This window comes from Acomys russatus, chromosome 2 (assembly GCF_903995435.1).
Source record: "Acomys russatus chromosome 2, mAcoRus1.1, whole genome shotgun sequence".
Lineage (NCBI taxonomy): Eukaryota > Metazoa > Chordata > Mammalia > Rodentia > Muridae > Acomys > Acomys russatus.
This window is the reverse complement of record NC_067138.1, coordinates 30,593,114-30,607,525: the sequence shown is the minus strand read 5'-3', so window position 1 is coordinate 30,607,525 and position 14,412 is coordinate 30,593,114. Positions and strand designations below refer to the sequence as shown.

General features: G+C 43.2%; 1 protein-coding gene across 3 annotated transcripts in view; it reads right to left on the bottom strand.

Moving 5' to 3' along the window:
* Positions 1 to 14,412, bottom strand: part of Fam110b (family with sequence similarity 110 member B) — a 113,521-nt gene that overhangs the window by 66,662 nt on the left and 32,447 nt on the right. The window contains exon 1 of one of the 3 annotated variants that reach the window (XM_051159870.1): positions 2,311 to 2,542. The exons of 1 other annotated variant lie outside the window; for it this stretch is intronic. The gene's annotated coding sequence lies outside the window, so the exon portion shown is untranslated. Of the gene's footprint in view, positions 1 to 2,310; positions 2,543 to 14,412 lie in introns of those variants that run through there. One more of the 3 variants, XM_051159881.1, reaches the window with a different exon arrangement.

Genomic DNA, 14,412 nt, shown 5'->3' with positions numbered 1-14,412 from the left:
CTTTGCAAAAACGTGAACTTCTTTTAGTTCTGCTATTAAAATAGCCTTATAGTGTCTGTTAACTGGCATTATAGGCCACAGCAGTCAATACAGCACACATACATTTACACTTAAGGCTTGAAGAAATTCTTTTATACATGATGGTTTTTGAAGAGCCTGCCTCAGCCCCTGAGAACAGGCATAATTTCTTCTAGCTTTTCCAGGAAAACACAGCTCTGGAGTGCAGCTCACAGGGATGGATGCCCTGTGCAGTCTTATAGGAGAGATGGCTTCGGCAGCAAATAAAGTCAAGACAACAGCCATTTATCTTTAAGGCAGTCTCTTTAGAGAGGTAGAGAGTTTTCCAGGAGACGAAGAGGGAAGGAAAGGCTGGGCATATGGCTAAGTGACAGAAAACTTGCCTAGCATGTGCTGGGCCCTGGGTTCGATCCCAACACTGCAAATAGATAATAACTGCATATATACAAACATATATAGCTGAGGATATTATATACCTGCGTCAATGTATCCCTCAGATGAGTGTCCAGGCCTAAGTTTTGAAAAGGCAGAAAGGTTCTGCCTATGTCTGAAATAGGGATAGTATCAGGCTAAGAATGACGAAGAAACAGAAGTGGTGCCTGGATTTTGTAGAATAACCAAACCATCCTGGCTGAATTTAATGTGTTCAAAAATCCAGTTTTCTTTGCTTTTCTTGGGGGATATAGTCTCCCTAATGTATTCAGAACAAAAGTTTAAGTGATAAAGCTGAAAGGTAAAAGTGAATGTTGTGCTACTTTGCAAAACCACGAACTGCTTTCAGTTCTGCTATTAAAATAGCCTTTTAGTGTATCTTAGCTGGCATCATGGATCACCAGCAGGCCCACAGCTGGGAGTGCACTGGGGTGGGCACCGTCCACAGGGAGGATAGATGAGGTGTCATATGAAGTAGAACGGCTGTGTGTCCATTTCACCACCCAGGGCGTCTCAAGGATGGAAACTTCTCCCCACTGACTTGAGGCACAGAGATACAGTATGTCACTGTCAAAGACCATCAAACGTCACCATTCCTGACTCCAGTACTGCCACTGAACTTCCACAGTGCTCCTACTTTTCTCTTGAAACTGTTAACCTGTTAACCAAAGGAGTACTGCCTTTGAATAGTTTTCCCTCCCTGACAGATTTGGGAGTGAGGGCATGGGATGTGGTGAGATGCAGGCAGTCACCTCAAATGTTCCTCTGCCATAGACTACACACTGGATGCTTGAAGCAGTTATTTTCACAGAATATATAAACCACAACCTCGGCTTTTCAGGAGCAGGGAGACAGTTCCTGACAGTTTTCCGAATCTGCCTGACTCTGCTGATAGCAGACGCATGGTGGCAGCTGGCCAGCCCTGTGACTGGTGACTCAGGACACAAGTTTCTGTGGAGTCTGCGGTCTGATATAGAAAGACATCAGTTGTCAAGTGAAAGGACTAAAACACAGGCAGGGGCTCTGGACCCCCAACAGGGCTGGGCAGTCTTGAGGATTTTTTGAGCCTTGGTCTTGCTAACTCTTTTTTTTCCTTCCTAATAGGCTACCTTCATTACAGAATTTAAGAGTCTTTATTGTCCTGTCTGAAAAATAAACCAGGCAATCAATCCTTCATAGAATGAAAAAACCATGTTGAACATGGTAAGAACCCATCTCCCTACTGTGACACTTGAACTACAGGAGCAGTGTCTTTTAAACAAAGCCTGGAGTCACAGACTTCCTCAGGCGTGGCTGGTAAACACCTCTATGTGCCTACTCCGCAGCGGGAGACCGGCTAACACTCGGTAGTGAAGAAGCTTCATTAAAACTACACAAGGTGAGACAAAGAAAGCCATCCAAAATGAAGGCTGCACACATCTGTGGAGAAACAATAGCACAGTCCTTCTCCAGCTAAAAGCTGGACAACAAATCAGGAGTCTTCCCCCCTCTTCTAATTAAAGTATGATCTGCTAAATTCTCCTTAATTTAGGACTCAAAGTGAAGTCAACAGTCCTGACATGCACTAACAAAGACACCTAGAAGGAGGCAGCATGGGCTTTCCCAAAGAGAAAAGAGCCAATAAGAATCACTCCCAAGCACATGCACCCTTGCATTCAGGTAGAAAACAATGCTCCTTCCTGAATAGGGGAGCTGTTTACCAGACACACAGTCCAGCACGAGTGTGTCTTAGTACGGAACACAGTGGTACACAACAGCGTCAACAAAGCAAGATCAAATTAGACAGATGACACTGTGAGCACGCTTCATTTCATGCATGGCTGTGTTTCTCTCGTAAGAGAGAAAGCCTCGAGTAATTACCGTGAACTGAGACTCCTTCACTGACCTCCCCCTGCAGCTAGCTGCAGGTCCTTATCCACCGAGGCTGTGCAACAAAGAACACCTGCTCTGCCGGGTCGTAGTCCTTCTTTAATGTAACCAACTAAGCACCTTGCCTATGTTCTGCAAGAACACAGCACAGTGCCTATGTATCTACGTCTCTAATGCAGCATAAGGATTACTGTGGAAACCTATCAAACGGATGAGCAGCAATGCCAGCCAATGAGGACGAGGCGCATGCGGAGTCCAGCACATGCTCTCTGAGGCACAGGCTGTCACCAGCCCTGAGCAGGCTGCTAATCTAATTATAGCTAGTTTGGTAGCACAAGAGCTACTGGAGCAAGGCACAGGAGCAAATTAAATGTCAATAAATTAAACCCCACAGACACAATCATCTTGATTTTCTGTCATTTTAAGGATTAATGGGTGACCTCCTAAATCATAAGTGATTTTTAAAAGTGCATTCTTATTTTCCGCCCAGTCTAGAGAAACAAAGTGTTTAGATCAATGCATTTGCTGCCTGCTGCCTTATACTTAGACCCCAGCACCGAAGAACAATAATCAATTTGGAAGCAGAGACATATTTGTGAGGGAGCTAGAAAATCCACACCTTGCTTTATTTACTGTGATTAGTAATTTGCCACTAATTGTCAAAAGCACTAATCAATTTCTCCTCAATACAGTTTAAAATGCCATGCAAATTTCCATCCAATGTGGAAAAATGCTAGCGAGGGTGTCAAAGATCATTTTGACTATAATCAGTAATAATTCATAGCTCAAAGTGAAAAGATGATCTCAAGTCACGGTAAAAGTCAAATTTGCCTATCATACAGTTTACCAGTTAATGTAGTCTGTAGTCTTTAGAGTCAAGGCCTGTGAGAGGCAGCTTGGTATAGGATGAAAAGAATGTGTTGAAACATAACAGCAGGCTCTCTGGGCTCATGTTCTAGATCTTTCTTTTCCAAGCTGAATGAACTTTGGCAACTATCTAGATGTCTCTGTGTCTCAGACACAACACAAGGAGTCAACTCAAAAGATTACTGCCCCTGAGCTCTAAGCACTTAGCACATGAGGTCCAAAGTAAGCAATCTTTTTATGATTTGATTTGGTTTTCTTTCCTTCCTTCCTTCCTTCCTTCCTTCCTTCCTTCCTTCCTTCCTTCCTTCCTTCCTTCTCTGTATCAAGGATCTGAACTCTTACCATAACTTAGTAATGAATGGTGATGTTGGTAATGGCAGGCCTAGCTGACCACACAGAGCTTTCACAAGCATGCACTACAGTTGGAAGCCATCCTCTACTTCCTTGTGGATATGGAACATTCATAGTTGTTTATGAATGGAACCAAACAGCATCTTTAGAGAGTTATAACTCAAAAAATAGATGATAAGAAGACATACTTTTCAGAAGTATTTGGGTTCATAATGACAAACTTCAGATGATATATTTACATAACAATGGGGAAGAGACTTTGGCTAGTAAATGCAACCTTAGCCCTGAGACCAACCGACCTTTGCCATCCCTATGCATTGTTTTCCTTCTTCCAGGTAGGTTCTACAGGGCTAACAGCTAGGCAAATCTGCCCATTTTAAATTCCTGGACAGCAATATGTTCTACAAAGTCAAGTTCCACTTCAAGGATGTAAATATCTTACTGACATATGTTTCATTCTTTTGAATTTTAGCTAAAAATCATTACAAAAAGTTGCTGTGGTCCACAGGCATTGCAATTTGCTCCTAAGGAATCATCAAGAGAAATGGGAAACAAATACTGACCAAGAACACATGAACGGTCTAGAAAATGAAACCAGTGTGAAGAATGGCCTGACCCATGCACCATCACGGAAAGCACAGAAAGTCAGTGTTCAATGACTCACTCACTCATGAGTAAGTGCAAGTCACATGGGAATGCTGACATCCACAACCGCCTAGAATGACAGGACGGAGAGAAGTGTGCCAAAGGAAGTGGTTGCCATGTGTACTACGGTGAGGCATCGCCATCTGTGACCATCAAGCCTATCATAGCCATCAGGAGGGGAAATGCAAGGAGGAGCTGGGTTGGTACCTTGGACTAAAGAACAGCTCCTTGCAGGGTGTGGGATACAGGCTAGTAACACTTCTTAAGCATTTATCTAGGAAACATCTAACAGTTTCCTCCTTCCTCTTCTTTTAATAGACTGCTAGCTCAAAATAGGCACTAAAAAAGCTGCTTGATTAATTTGTTTCATGTTTATTCTGTTGAAGAGACATTAAAGAGAAATTTCCCAAGAGAAGGAAGCAACTGTCCTTTCTTGGACCTTAACCTCCAACACATTCAGATACATGTTTGAACCGGACTCACAGTTCATCAGTATTCTTTCTTATGGTCACTCTATGAGAGGAGCCAATGTGACCCACTATCTGTACATCTATGTATACACAAGTGTGTGTTCACTGCGCACGCACACACACACACACACACACACACACACACACACACACACACACATGGAATAAGCACTTATCTTTGCATTTTAGTCAACTCTTCCTTGATTTTGGGGGGAAAAAGCACGGCGACACGACGATCTTGGGACTACTATAAGAAGAAATGTTCTGATTCTAGCAGAGCTTGAACCCTGAAGGTCATTCATTAAGTGACTAATGAACAAATGAGCATTAATGACCCAGGAAGCTGCAGTGTAGCATAGGACTCTGAAGGAACTTAAGTGGGTGTAAGGCTGGTCAGTATAGGGGACCATTTCTCTGCTGCTCCTTGGGTGACAACTTCAGGAGTTGTGATAGTTGTGGGAAGCCACAGAGGCTGGACGGTGCAGCAGAAAGCGAACCAAGGACAAACTCAAACTTGGGAAAAGACTGAGTAGAGTGCCCAAAGCCCTGGATGATAGCTGGATTCACTCTTGCAGACCTTCCCTGTATCAGACTCCCACGATCCTTATCCTGTTGTTGTTGTTTATTTGTTTTCTCAACTTGACACAAGCTAGAGTTACCTGAAAAGAGGAAACTACAATGAAAAAACCCACATCCTTAAGACTAGCCTGTAGGCAAGTCTGTGGAGTATTTTCTTAATTGGTGATTGATGTGGGAGAGCTCAGCCTATTGTGGGTGATGCCACTCCACTCCTGGGCAAGCAGTCCTAGGGTATATAATAAACCTTCCTGAGGAAGCCATGGAGAACCAGGTAGTAGGTAGTGACTAACCCATGGCTCCTTCTTTAGTTCCTGCCTTGGCTTTCCTCAGTGGTCGATGGTCCAAGATAAGTAAGGTGAATCAACCATTTCCTTGCCAAGTTCCTTCAGTCATGGTGTTTAGCTCAGCAATAGAAATGGTGACTAAGCAACCCTCCAGGCACAAGGTAGGAGATGGCATAATCCCCACTGTTGCCCTTGTGAGGGGTGGCAGCCAGCAAGGAATCTCAGGCTCACCTAGTTGCACGATTTTCTTCGTGTTCTGTTTTGGTTCTACAGACTTGGAGAATGAGAACTAGAAATCAAGTGGCTTGTGTTTTGAGAATTTCTAGACAATTCTATTAGCTTTCTACCCTTTGGGAAAATCCTAGGGCTTACACTCTAGAAATAATGTGGTTTAAAGAGGGCCTCTGTATTAAAGTTGGTTTGGAAGGTTCTTGTGCTCCTCAGCTAGGAGACTCCCCCAGATGCTGCCAGATGGGTGTTTTTCTTATCACTTCCATTGCACAAAGGAGAAAAATGGGTTCAGGGTGGCTATGGACTGAGCTCAGACTCCCGATCTTACTTATTCTCATATGGCCCTTCTCTTTACTAATAGGGTTATTTTATTTTATTTATTTACTTTTTAATAGGTTTATTTTTTAGGAGAAAGGTTTGTAGTACTAGGATTCAGTCTAGGGCCTGTTTGAGTATGCTGGGCAAGCGCTCCACCTAAAGCTATAATCCTAGACACCATGTTTGCTCCTACACAGCAAAAATAACTGCCATGGGCTCAATAATCAGACACAGTTACATAATCAACCACAGAATCCTAATGATTATACATAACAAACTAGTAATAATGAGGCATTATAATTATTAAACACTTAGTAAATATTAAGTGCTATAAAAGGTGTGGGTGTCTTTCCTGAGCTTTCCTTGTTCCTCTGTCCTGTAATCATAGAATGCTTTGGATGTTCACAGCATCTTCTCATTTCATTGTTTGGCATGCAGCAGTGCTGATGTCACTAAATAACCTCTGTGTTCCATAAAGGATCTAGGACTTGGTCACTAGAGTGACCATAAAAAATTCCTGTGGGATTTAATTATCAATGGATGGACAAATGGCTGAGCATTGTGATGCACACCTGTAATCCTAATACTTGGAGACAGAGGCAAGGCATTGATGCCTAAGGCCATTCTGGACAATACAGAGAGTTTAAGATCAGTCTCAGACACAAAGCAAAACTCTGTCTCAAACAATAACAACTAAACAAACATGCATACATTTTAGTTTTGTTTTGGGTTTTGAAGACAGGGTTTCTGCCTAGCCTTGGCTTTCTTGGACTCGCTTTGTAGACCAAGCTGGCCTCAAACTCACAGTGATCCACCTGCCTCTGCCTCCCTGAGTGATTAAAGGCATAAACAGGGGATCCAAGATGGCGGCGAGCAGTGTGGACCGCGTTTGGAGGCTCCAGTGAACAATTCAGGGAATTGCACAGATTTCTGAGCCAGGAACACCGAGGTCCGAACATCACGGCAGCGGGAGTGCTCCACGGTTCGGAGGGACCAGGGTGCGGAGGACCTGCGTGCCCCTGCACACGGGAGGAGCGTGGTTTTTCTCTGATCGGAGCGGCAGTGGTAGAGGCGGCAGCACCAGCGGCACCAGCAGCGGCGGCTGAGGTTTGCAGCTCATAGCCTTCCGGTGGAGGCGATTGGTGTGGTGGCTGGTGGGAATTGCTGCGGGAGAGGGGACTCGGGGCAGGATTTGGGTCGCGTGGAGCCTTTGGACCCAGATTGGACTCGGCGGACAGTTCGGCCCCAGAGTCCCGGGTATTGGCCGGGCCCAGCAAACAATTCTGCCTGAGGCACTAACTCAGCGTGGCCATAGCTCCCCTGCTGTGGCGCAGGCTTAGTTGAGCACGCTGCTCCACACTAGGCACCACCTCAGCTCAGCGGCAGCTCCCCTGCGGTGACACAGTCCGGGCGGAGCACTTGTCCCACCACTGGCGCTAACTCAGAGCAGCCACAGTTCTCCTGCTGTGGCGCAGGCTTGGTGACGTGCTCGGTTCCATCCTAGGCACCACCTCAGCTCAGCGGCAGCTCCCCTGCGGTGACACAGTCTGGGCGGAGCACTTGGTTTCACCACAGGCGCTAACTCAGAGCAGCCGCAGTTCTCCTGCTGTGGCGCAGGCTTGGTGACGTGCTCGGTTCCATCCTAGGCACCACCTCAGCTCAGCGGCAGCTCCCCTGCGGGGACACAGTCCGGGCGGAGCACTTGTTCCACCACTGGCGCTAACTCAGAGCAGCCGCAGTTCTCCTGCTGTGGCGCAGGCTTGGTGACGTGCTCGGTTCCATCCTAGGCACCACCTCAGCTCAGCGGCAGCTCCCCTGCGGGGACACAGTGCGGGCGGAGCACTTGTTCCACCACTGGCGCTAACTCAGAGCAGCCGCAGTTCTCCTGCTGTGGCACAGGCTGGACAGAGCTCTCGGTTCCACCAGCTCTAAGACTCTGGTTGGACACAGTGTACAGTTTGAATCCAGAATTCCTGGCTGAGATTGGTGGTCAGTTCGGGCCCTGAGTCAATAACTGACCACAGCACGCACTTTGGGCCAAAAGGCCCTAGTGGAGCTTGGTGCGTAGTCCCAGCCCAAAAATTCTGGCTGGGCCCTGTGTGCATTTTGGGCCCAAAATCCCTAGCTGAGCTTGGCAGACGGTTCTGGCCCTGAGAATCTAGCTGAGTTCTGCCCGTGGTTCGGTCCCAGTGCTCTTGGCTGGACTTGGCAGGGAACACAGAAGGCTGTGGATACCTTGGCCTGACCCAACGCTCATTCAGAGACCCAGAACAATTGCAGGATCCACAGCAGAGAGGGACTGAGGATCACTGGCTGTGAGAGACCAGAACAACAGGGCTAACCTCCTAACATCCACACCAGTGAAGCTTTGAGCTCGCAGCCTAGGGAAATCGTAAGAAAACAAGTGAATCTATCATCAGACACCCTCCATTCAACTCTGGAAGCTACCCAACAAAAACAAAGACGGCAAGATGTCTAAAGGACAACGAAAAAGCATACGCAAAAAACCCCAAAACAACATGGCGTCTCCAGTTTCCAGCTATCCCAAAGAAAACCACCCAGAGAACTCAAATACAACGGAAATACAAGAAAATGACCTCAAATCCTTAGTAATGAGGATGATAATGGAGGAAACAAATAAAATTCGTAATCAAATGCAGGAAGACGCAGACAAACAGGTGAGAGACATAAAAGAAGCACATAGAGTGGAACTGGAAAAATTGCAGGAAAATGCAAACAACCAGATGAAAGAAATAACTAAAACGGTTCAAGCTCTGAAGACCTATAAAGAGGCAATGGAAGAAACTCAGGAATATACAAAAAATCAGATGAAAGAAATCAAAAAATCAGTTCAAGATCTGAAAATGAAAATGGATTCAATGATAAACACACAGACAGAAGAAAAACGAGAACGTGAGACCTCAGAGAAGAAGGCGAGCAACACAGAGGTGAGCTTTTCTAACAGAATCCAAGAGATGGAAGAACGAATCTCAGGGCTAGAAGATACAATCACAGATATTGAATCAACCATTAAAGAAAATGCCAAATCTGGAAAACTCCTGACACAAAACATCCAAGAAATTAAGGACACCATGAAAAGAAGAAATTTGCGGATAATAGGCATTGAAGAAAGAGAAGACATCAGACTCCAGGGCCCAGAAACTATTCTCAACAAAATCATAGAAGAAAATTTCCCCAATCTAAAGAAAGAGATGCCTATAAACATACAAGAGGCCTACAGAACACCAAATAGAATTGACCAGAAAAGAAAAACTGCCCGCCACATAATAATCAAAACACAAAACATGCAGAACAAAGAAAAAATATTAAAAGCTGCAAGGGAAAAGGGCCAAATAACATTTAATGGTAAACCTATCAGAATTACACCTGACTTCTCAGCAGAGACCATAAAAGCCAGAAGGGCCTGGACAGAGACCCTGCAAACCCTAAGAGAACACAGATGCCAGGCCAGACTACTTTACCCAGCAAAATTATCAATAACCATTGATGGAGAAAACAAAATATTCCATGACAAAAACAAATTCAAACAGTACCTATCCACAAACCCAGCTTTACAGAAGGTACTAGAAGGAAAACTCCATCCCAAAGGGTCAAGCTACAACCAAAACTACCCAGGAAATAGATAACTATCCCATGGCAAAAACACAACTACACAAACGCTCGACTGGAAACAACATCAAAATTAAGACTCTTAACAGTCACTGGTCATTAATATCTCTCAACATCAATGGCCTCAATTCTCCAATAAAAAGACACAGACTAACCGAATGGGTACATAAACAAGACCCAACATTCTTCTGCATCCAAGAAACACATCTCACCCATAATGAAAGGCATTACCTCAGGGTAAAAGGTTGGAAAAAAATATTCCAAGCAAATGGTCACAAGAAGCAAGCAGGGGTAGCCATTTTAGTATCGAACAAAATAGACTTTCAACCAAAATTAATCAAAAGGGATGAGGAAGGACACTTCATACTCATCAAAGGTAAAGTCAACCAAGATGACATCACAATTCTGAACATCTATGCTCCCAATACAAGGGCACCCACATATGTAAAAGATCTCCTAAAAAAGCTTAAACCACACATCGATCCCCACACAATAATAGTGGGAGACTTCAACACCCCACTCTCACTGAAGGATAAGTCATTGAAACAGAAACTAAGCCGAGAAATAACATCATTAACCAATGCCATGGGTCAAATGGATCTAACAGATATCTATAGAACCTTTCACCCAAACAAGAAAGAATACACCTTCTTCTCTGCACCCCATGGAACCTTCTCCAAAATTGATCACATCGTAGGTCACAAAGCAAGCCTCAACAGATACAAGAGGATTGAAATAATACCTTGTATCCTATCAGATCACCATGCTCTTAGGCTGCAATTCAACAACAACAGAAATAACAAAAAGCCTACACGTTTGTGGAAACTAAACAACTCTCTGCTAAATGACACCTGGGTCAGGGAAGAAATAAAGAAAGAAATCAAGGAGTTTCTGAAATTCAATGAAAATGAAGAAACAACATACCCAAATTTGTGGGATACATTGAAAGCAGTGCTAAGAGGAAAATTCATAGCACTAAGTGCCTTTAAAAAGAAATTGGAAACATCGCACATAAGCATCTTAACAACACAACTGGAAGCCCTAGAAAAAAAAGAAGCAGAAACACCCAAGAGGAGTAGACGCCTGGAAATTATCAAACTCAGGGCTGAAATTAACAAATTAGAAACTAAGAAAACAGTCCAAAGAATCAACAAAACCAAAAGCTGGTTCTTTGAGAAAATCAACAAGATAGACAGACCATTAGCCAAACTAACTAAAAGGCAGAGAGACAGTATTGAAATGAACAAAATCAGAAATGAAAAGGGAGACATAACAACAGACACTGAAGAAATTCAAAGAATCATAAGATCCTACTTTGAAGGCATATACGCCACAAAATTTGAAAATCTAAGGGAAATGGACGATTTTCTTGATCAAGTTCACTTGCCAAAGTTGAGTGAAGAACAGATAAACAAGTTAAATAGTCCCATTTCCCCTACAGAAATAGAAGCAATCATCGATGGTCTCCCAACCAAAAAAAGCCCAGGGCCAGATGGTTTCAGTGCAGAATTCTACCAGACCTTTAAGGGCGAGCTAATACCGATACTCTTCAAGCTACTCCAAAAGATAGAAATGGATGGAAAATTACCAAATTCATTCTATGAGGCCATAGTCTCATTGATACCTAAACCTCACAAAGACTCAACAAAGAAAGAGAATTTCAGACCAATTTCTCTTATGAACATAGATGCAAAAATACTAAATAAAATACTTGCAAAACGAATACAGGAGCACATCAAAGATATCATTCATCATGACCAAGTAGGCTTCATTCCAGGCATGCAGGGATGGTTTAATATACGGAAATCCATCAATGTAATCCATCATATAAACAAACTGAAAATAAAAAACCACATGATTATCTCCTTGGATGCAGAGAAAGCATTTGATAAAATTCAACACCCATTCATGTTTAAAGTTTTAGAGAGATCGGGGATACAAGGCACTTTCCTCAACATAATAAAGGCTATATACAGCAAGCCAATAGCCAAAATCAAAGTAAATGGTGAGATACTCAAAGAAATTCCTCTCAAATCGGGAACAAGGCAAGGCTGCCCACTCTCTCCATATCTCTTCAATATAGTACTCGAAGTTCTAGCCAGAGCAATAAGACAACAAAAGGAGATCAAGGGTATCCAAATGGGAAAGGAGGAAGTCAAATTATCCCTCTTTGCAGATGATATGATAGTGTACATAAGTGACCCTCAAAACTCCACCAGAGAACTCCTAAAGCTGATAAACACCTTCAGTAAATTGGCTGGATACAAAATTAACTCAAAAAAGTCTGTAGCCTTCCTATACACAAATGACAAGCTTACAGAGGAAGAAATTAGGAAAACCACACCCTTCACATTAGCCACAAGCAATATAAAATATCTAGGAGTTACCCTAACTAAGCAAGTGAAGGACTTGTATGAAAAAAATTTCAAAACTCTGAAGAAAGAGATTGAAGATGACCTGAGAAGATGGCGTGATCTTCCTTGCTCATGGATCGGGAGAATTAACATAGTAAAAATGGCCATCCTACCAAAAGCAATCTACAGATTCAATGCAATCCCTATCAAAATAACTACACAATTTTTTAAAGACATTGAAAGTTCAATTCTGAACTTCATATGGAAAAACAAAAAACCCAGAATAGCTAAAACAATCTTGTACAATAAAAGATGCTCCGGAGGAATCTCCATACCTGATCTCAAACTGTACTATAAAGCAATAGTACTTAAAACAGCATGGTACTGGCACAGCAACAGGCTGGTTGATCAGTGGAATCGAATCGAAGACCCAGATATGAATCCACACACATATGGTCACTTGATTTTTGACAAAGAAGCCAAATCCATTCAATGGAAAAAGGATAGCATCTTCAACAAATGGTGCTGGTCTAACTGGAGGTCTATGTGTAAAAAAATGAAACTGGACCCATATTTGTCACCTTGCACAAAACTCAAATCCAAGTGGATTAAAGACCTCAACATAAAACCAGAGACACTAAGCCACTTAGAAGAAAAAGTGGGAAAGAGCCTGGAACATATTGGCACAGGAGACAACTTCCTGAACAGAACACCAACGGCCCAGGCCTTAATGTCAACCATTAATAAATGGGACCTCATGAGGCTGAGAAGCTTCTGTAAGGCAGGAGACACTGTCAAGAGAACAAAGCGACAGCCTACAGACTGGGAAAAAATCTTCACCAACCCTACATCTGACAAAGGTCTAATATCCAAAATATATAAAGAACTCAAGAAATTAAACACCACCAAAACAAATAACCCAATTGAGAAATGAGGCTTGGAACTAAACAGAGAATTCTCAACAGAGGAGTATCAAATGGCTGAGAAACACTTAAAGAAATGCTCAACCTCCTTAGTCATCAGGGAAATGCAAATCAAAACAACTCTGAGATTCCATCTTACACCCATCAGAATGGCTAAGATCAAAAATTCAAGCGACACCACATGCTGGCGAGGATGTGGGGAGAGAGGAACACTCCTTCATTGCTGGTGGGAATGCAAACTAGTACAGCCACTTTGGAAATCTATCTGGTGCTATCTCAGAAAAATGGGAATAGGGCTTCCTCAAGACCCAGCTATTCCACTCCTTGGAATATACCCAGAAGATGCTCCAGCACACAAGAAAATTTGCTCAACCATGTTCATAGCAGCCTTATTCATAATAGCCAGAACATGGAAACAGCCTAAGTGTCCCTCAGTAGAAGAGTGGATAAAGAAACTGTGGTACATATACACTATGGAATACTACTCAGCTATTAAAAACAAGGAATTCCCGAAATTTGTGGATAAATGGATTGAGCTAGAAATGATCATAATGAGTGAGTTAACCCAGAAGCAGAAAGAATCAAATGGTATATACTCACTTATATCTGCATACTAGCCCAAGGGGCATGTCCCACGAAAGCCTTCACTTACCAGGAAACTGGGACAGAGGGGAAGGCATCCTATTGGGACTCTAAATGAGAGACACATGGGAGAACAGCAAAATAAAAGGATCCAGAGGGTCCTAGAAATCTACAAGTAGAACAATATGATAGGCAGATTTGGGCCCAGGGGTCCCGCTCAAACTAAGGCACCAGCCAAGGACAATACAGGAGGTAAACTTTAAACCCCTTCCCAGATCTAGCCAATGGTCAGAATATTCTCCACAGTTGAGTGGAGAGTGTGATACGACTTTCTCATGTACTCTGGTGCCTCACATTTGACCATGTCCCCTGGAGGGGGAGACCTGGTGGCACTCAGAGGAAGGACAGCAAGTAGCCAAGAAGAGACTTGATACCCTATGAGAATATATAGGGGGACGTAATCCCCCTCAGGAACAGTCATAGGGGAGGGGAATAATGGGAAAATGGGGGGGGGAGGAATGGGAGGATACAAGGGATGGGATAAACATTGAGATGTAACAAGAATAAATTAATAAAAAAAAAAAAAAAAAAAAAAAAAAAATAAAGGCATAAACAACCATGCCTGGCTAGCACCACCAGTTTTGTTTTGTTTAACTGTAATTTATTCAGATTACTATCAGATTGTTATCCCCTCACTTGTATCTTCCCATTCCCTCCAGCTTTCACCCTATTCCCTTCCCCTAGAACTCTCATAGAAGGGGACCTATCAGGTCTCATCAGGATAGCCTGTTTTTTTTTTTTTTTAATGCATCTCCGCATTACTATTGAGGCAGTATGCGACTACTTTAAGACAAACAGC